Source organism: Hesperophylax consimilis, unplaced genomic scaffold, assembly GCF_061612785.1.
Source record: "Hesperophylax consimilis isolate HC1 unplaced genomic scaffold, BYU_Hcon_1.0 scaffold_80, whole genome shotgun sequence".
In the NCBI taxonomy this organism is placed as follows: domain Eukaryota; kingdom Metazoa; phylum Arthropoda; class Insecta; order Trichoptera; family Limnephilidae; genus Hesperophylax; species Hesperophylax consimilis.
In genome coordinates this window covers 84,634-90,928 of record NW_028301309.1, presented here as the reverse complement: position 1 = coordinate 90,928, position 6,295 = coordinate 84,634, and the positions used below count along the sequence as shown (strand labels likewise).

Here is a 6,295-nt window from a genome sequence, read left to right as displayed (position 1 = left end):
ACTTCTTGTTTAGTATTAATTTGTACCCTGATGATGCTTAAGTAAAGCGAAACCGGTCGGTTCTTAAATTAATAAATATCGTGGTTTTAAAACAAAAAAAGTATTTTATTTTATTAAATATGTCAAACCACAAAGTGATTGCTTTCTACAATAATATAATTTAGTTCAGTGATGTTATTTTTCATGTCGGAAGGAGGCCCTGAAGAAAATAATTTCTCTCAGAGCCTGTGTCATCTTTGAGAATGCTGTATAGAGGGTCTTTTTTGAGGAGGAGGGAGTGAACCTGTCCTGAATGTCAACTGTACAATTTCTACCCAGAATTAACTTAATTGTACGTTTTTTGACTAACCGTACCTTGGTGTTCTATTTTCAATAAACTCTTTAATTATGTTTCTGATGTGAAATCTATACTCCGCTACAGAATGTTTTGCCCAAGTCTTGTAAAGATGCAAAGGCACGGAGGTAATAATAAAATCATTTGAGCCCTTTACTGTTATTTAAAAGGTCACTGGAAGTGCAGTTATAATCAATGATTTTATTTTTTTCTAGCTTCCACGAATAATCTGAAAAGGCATTATCTAAGGATTATACTCTTAAGGAGAATATAGAAAATGTAGAAAGGTGAAACGGATTTAAGATTTTCGATGAAATGATTGTGTTGTGAAATATTTATTTTGTTATTTATTACTTTATATTTTTTTTTACAGTTTTACCGTACGCGGTCTTGTTGTAGAGTGGTATATCTAACTGTCATGGAAAGTTTTTTTCTGAGCTTTAAGAGAAAGGTTTCTTAAAGATACTGGAGTTATTCTAGGGCTATGTTAGATTTTTAACATCGATCACCGTAATGCTTGCCTTCCTGAATAAATCTAATTTTATTTAATCATTAACGGCCAAGATATTTTTGACAATGGTGTGTTTTTATCTTTCTGTATTCCAATCATTTAGCTTTGCTTCTAGGGTTGTGCCCCAGTATTGCTTTTTGGAGACTGTAAACGGATCTCTCGGCATTTAATGAAACTGCAGCAGAACAAAGGCTGTTGCTATATTGACGTTCATGGTATGTTTTGCTCAGATTGACGATAAGGTTTCCAGATCCGCATTTCGCTCGAAGCATGTTTAGGGTAATAAGTTTATAGTTTAGGGTTCTTTCACCGTATTTATGGGAACATTTCAGAACCACCAATCTTTCATTTTGAGTGAATCTTGTGTTTGTGATTAAATTATATTTGACAATTTAAACAAATAATATTTAGAGAAGTTAAAAATAAAATTGAAAGTTCACTGAAAGCTTAAACTATTAAAAGTAGTAATTTCATAAAAATGTAAATAAATAGAGCCCCTTTCACATTTTAGAATGTAATTTTATGTTGCTTACATGTTTTATTACTCTTTATAATTATTGAATTGTTTAAATGAATAAATAAATAATTACAAAAAAGTCTTCTGATTTGTAAGTCCTCGGGAAGCACTAAGGATCTTTCTATCTATCTTTATAATATAATAAATTTGATGAGCATAAAAATGTAAACGTGTATATAATTGATATAAATGTACAAAAGTAGATATTACACGTGTATAAATATTATATTGCGCATATTATACAAGATGTCGGGGGTAAAGTGCACAAACTTCGGGAGGTGATTCTAATTGATAGTACAAGTAAAAAAGAAAAAAAAACTTTTTTTGGAATTCCAACGTTTTAAGATAGTTTTCGAGTAAAAAAGTTTAATTTTTTGTATAGAAAAAAAAACAATTTCTTCTACGGAAAATAAATTTTTGTGGAAAAAATTTGGAAATTCGAATAATTTCCATTTCATTTTTACTTCTTCTAGCATTTAGAATAACCTCCTGAAGTTTGAGCACTTTACCCCCGGACACCCTATAAAGATAACCATATAAGAAAAACCTTATTGATGTAAAAATATATTTATTGATTTTATAAAAGTTATAAATTACTTTTATAAAAGTGATAATAGTATTTTAGTAAAGTAAAGTAATTTTTATACCTATTCAAATAACTTTCGTAAATGTTTTTTGTAAAATTAAAAAAAAATAATAATTAATTAAATCCGTAATAAAACCCATATTTTGAGAACCATCTTCATTTCGACATCGTTATAATTCGCTCGGTGCTAACTAAAAATGGTTCTGTTTTTCTAAAATTGCAATAGATGTCGGTAATTTAATTTCATTATTTAAATTATAATCCCCAAAATTATTCCTAATACGAATTCAGACACCTCTGTCGGATTCTTTTAACACTAAATATTGTTTATTTTGAGGGTGTTGCCCAAATCTAAATTCTTCACGCGGAAAGCGGGCCCTTAAGTGCCGAATCTTTCATAAGCAATTATAATTTATAAGGTTCCAGCAGACCCGGCTTCGCCCGACTTCCAAGACTATTATTGTTGTTTGCTACTTTAGAAAACGAATATCTGATTTTTATGTAATATTATGACGTGATTACAATGAAAATTATACACGTTAATTTCAGTTATTACCAGATAACTTTTTTAATCATCCATTTATTCAAAAAAAGCCTACAAACCTATTTTACCTCTTGAAATCCTGTGGTGCTAAGTATTTTGGGGACTTGTGGGAGTTTATTTATAAGTTTAAGTGTTAAGCATGTCACGTAGATATTGAGGTAAAAGAAATTATCACAAATATTTGCAAACATTAGGTGATAATTAATACAATCGTTTTGTTGGTGACATATAAATTAACCGGATTGGGTTCTAGGATGAATTAGACTTTCCTTTGAAGAAGAGTAGGTGTCTTTAATAAGTTATTAGCGTTGACCATTTTAAGAGAAAGCTTTTTCCTTTCCGGATATGCCTCACAAATGGTACATGACATGGATTGAAGCTCGTCGGTTATTAATAGAAGCCTTCGTGCGTTATACGCACAGATGCATGGCCACACGTTCAACATTTCTTCTTTACGTAATCAGTGCTCAGTGCTCATCTCTTGTGGTATCAAAGGGTAACGAATTACCGCAGATTAATATACAGATCTCCATTCATGTTATTGTAGAATACATATTGAGCATATTTCCAGACATAAACATGACATAAATATAATCGCAGAATTAATGTCATAAAACTTGGTTTATTTGTGATACGGTCATAAAAAACATTAATCAATAAGGAAATCAAATGTCCAGATTTTTATCATATTGAATATTTAATCGATTATTAATATATGCTAAATATTATTAGAATATTTATGCAAATACTAGTAATGGGCCGTTATTGATTTAATATTAAAAACATATTTTAATATTAAAAACTTATTTAATATTAAATCATTAGATTTACTATCCAATAACCATAAATAACGCGTACTATAAAGCGATTCAGTTGTTTCAGACTTAACATCCCAATTAAAAATATATATTCAAGGCTAAAAATCTGATTTAAAATTAGGTAACCCGTACATAAACTACATAATTATACACCTGTTGAATTTTCTGTACCACTTCTGTACGAAGACACATTAAGTACATAGCGGGTAAAAAAAACCTGATCAAAGATTGGTACAAATACTCGTATGTAGTTAACAAGACGAATAGCTGATTTTTCGGCTGAAGTTTAAAGTTTTTCACCAAAGCTTGGCGTCATTGATCAAATTTGTTTTTATCTAGTTTTTCCTTAAGCAGTTTAAAAGGAATGTAAGAACATAAATATTTACTTTCAGCAGTGTGATATTACTAGATGTTCTTTTTATGTTAACTTACTTACGCTTCGAGTCTCAAAAAACCTTGCCTCGTGTTTATCTTGGGTTGGTATTTTCTGATTTTGTCAATGTTTTTTTCTATTGAGAGAAATTCAGGCATTTCTTCTACCAATATTCAAATGTAACATTACAAGTAAATTGTAACTAAATAAGAAACTGGTTTACTGATGGACATGAACCAGTTTCAACATATCTATAACCAAAAATAACTTCTGAAACTAATTTGGTCCGTAGATCCGTAGGCTAGATATTTTACAATATAATGATACTAAATTAATGTCATTTCAAAATAATTGATTCTTCGATGTTGTAGCACATCAAACTTAATATTTGACTTAATGATTTATACTTACTAATTTGACAGCCAAATGAGTAGGTTGACATCATATTTTGATTTTAAAATCTGATAACACGAATGTTGCCAGGACTTATCTATTTGTCAGATAGGAACTAATGAAGTGAGAACCAATTTGCAGCTATGAAATATATATTTTTTGCATTAAGTGCACAATTTCCACAATGGAATGCTGATACCAACCCTTGCGTATGGCAGTGAGGCATGGAATTGATAGAGGAAGGATGAAAGCTGATTGAATGCTGTGGAAATGAGATTCCCGAGGCGCAAAATGTGGTAAAATCATGTATGATCATATGAGAAATGCGAAGATTCGCAAAGAGTGCGAGGTTGATGTAGGCGTAATGAGTAAGATTAAGAAAGGGACGTTTAGATGGTTTGGGATTGTAGAGCGAATGAACGGAGAAAGGAGTGTAGTAGAAGTTGGGGACGCCCAAGAAAGACATGGCACGGTCAAGTAAACCAAATACTAGGAAAATGGAAAGAGTCAGATTTACGCAGGAGTATGTATGAATGTGAATAAGACAAGGAGTGTGTGCCAAGACCGAGTTGTTTGGCTGTCCGAAATCTGCCTACCCCAGCGGGGAAACGGCGTGGTGGTTAGTTAGTTAGTGGTAAAAGCAGATACCTACTATATACGTGCTGTCGCTGAGATAATTATTTGTGGGGTATTCCCCATTAAAAGAGTCAAAAACTCTAAATCAGACAAATCTCAGAAAACTAAAGAGATTGTCACAATACCGTGAATTAACGAACCGTAACTATTTTTTGTCTGTACGATTTCTCAATTTGATCTTCAAAACTTCCCGCAGTGAAAATAATGCATTAATTGCGAGAATTTTAGCTAAACAAATCTTTCGTGAAGGCTTTTTACCCAAACAAAACCCAACCACGATGACAATTTAAAATTTACTGAACAGAGCTTCCTTTGCATAATTTGTAAGTTGAGGGACACAATATTAAATTGCTTGTTACTGCTTTGTAAATCTCTCCGCTACCCACTGAAAGCGTTGAATGTCTAATCTGGCTCAAATTCGTTGATGAATGTGGACCAAATATCACATCGAATAAAATTAATGCTTCATCAGGTTCAACACAAAAAATGAACTCAATCTTGGGCTTCGTTCCCATCCAAACCAAAGATTATTTTAACCGATTAAAAGTACAGATGACATGTTTATTTTACGCTTCATTAAAAATATGTAGTGAAACTTTTTTATTGCTATAAAAATATCATAATAAACGGTAATTGTACCTACCCAAGTGAATAAAATCCATTTTTTTATTTTTATTTCTTGAGTTTTAAAACTTTTATGTTTTAAGATTGCTAGTGAACATGATGTGTCGAAATCGGTAGCAAATAAATAAATATCAAATAAAAAAAATATCTACATTTGAAATAAAACTTTTTTTTTTTTTTGTAAAATTCACATGAAATTTTTCTCATATACTCGAAAATAGGTTCATACTTCCCGCTAACGAGGAAAACGAATTACAAGTACTAAGTACAAATAAGTACTTACATAGTAATGAAAATATTAAAAAAAATATAATAATGTTTATGGCTACTTACTTACAAAATACAATTAGAAATAATTATAACATTAAGAATACTTACATAATATAGCAATCCCTTTCCACCGTTACAATACAACTAAGAACACTTGTATTAACACTTGAGGAAAAAAACTTTTTAAAACAATTTAAAAAATAATATTAAAAGCCAGGTGCTTTAGGGAGATGTGCTCGCTTTGGGCAACTGGCTTACAGTGGAGGAAACGAACAAGTCTTCCGCATGAGCAAGACAATGCATGAGAAAGTGAAGCGAGTGAGAGGGAGAAGAGGAGGGGCGCGGGGAGCGGGTAGGTGTCGGGTTCAGTGCCAGGCTCAGGTTGTTGGCATTCTGGGTGGCTGGTGTAGCACTTTACGATAAACTTCAAACCATAAATCTAAGATTGCTTTATGGGACAGTCATCAATCGCTTATTCGCTTTAAATGTCTGTTGACAATAAAAATCAGCAGTCTTATTTTTTTCATACGTTACAGAATTTCACCTTTAATAATAATAATAATAATTTGGCATTCTCAGACTATAAAAATATTACCATTCGTTATTTCGGCTACTGGCATTATACCTAGCTCTCTAATTAAAAATTTAGGCGTATTAGATTTATCAAAAAAATTATATATAAAGATGCA

At 31.4% G+C, this 6,295-nt stretch overlaps 1 long non-coding RNA gene across 1 annotated transcript; it reads left to right on the top strand.

Moving 5' to 3' along the window:
- The first annotated feature begins 394 nt into the window (after nt 1-394).
- LOC149408766 (uncharacterized) lies at nt 395-1,735 on the top strand. The gene is made up of 3 exons (XR_016305397.1): nt 395-462; nt 550-621; nt 708-1,735. It is a non-coding gene; the product is annotated as an uncharacterized LOC149408766 (long non-coding RNA).
- The last annotated feature ends 4,560 nt before the right edge of the window (nt 1,736-6,295 follow it).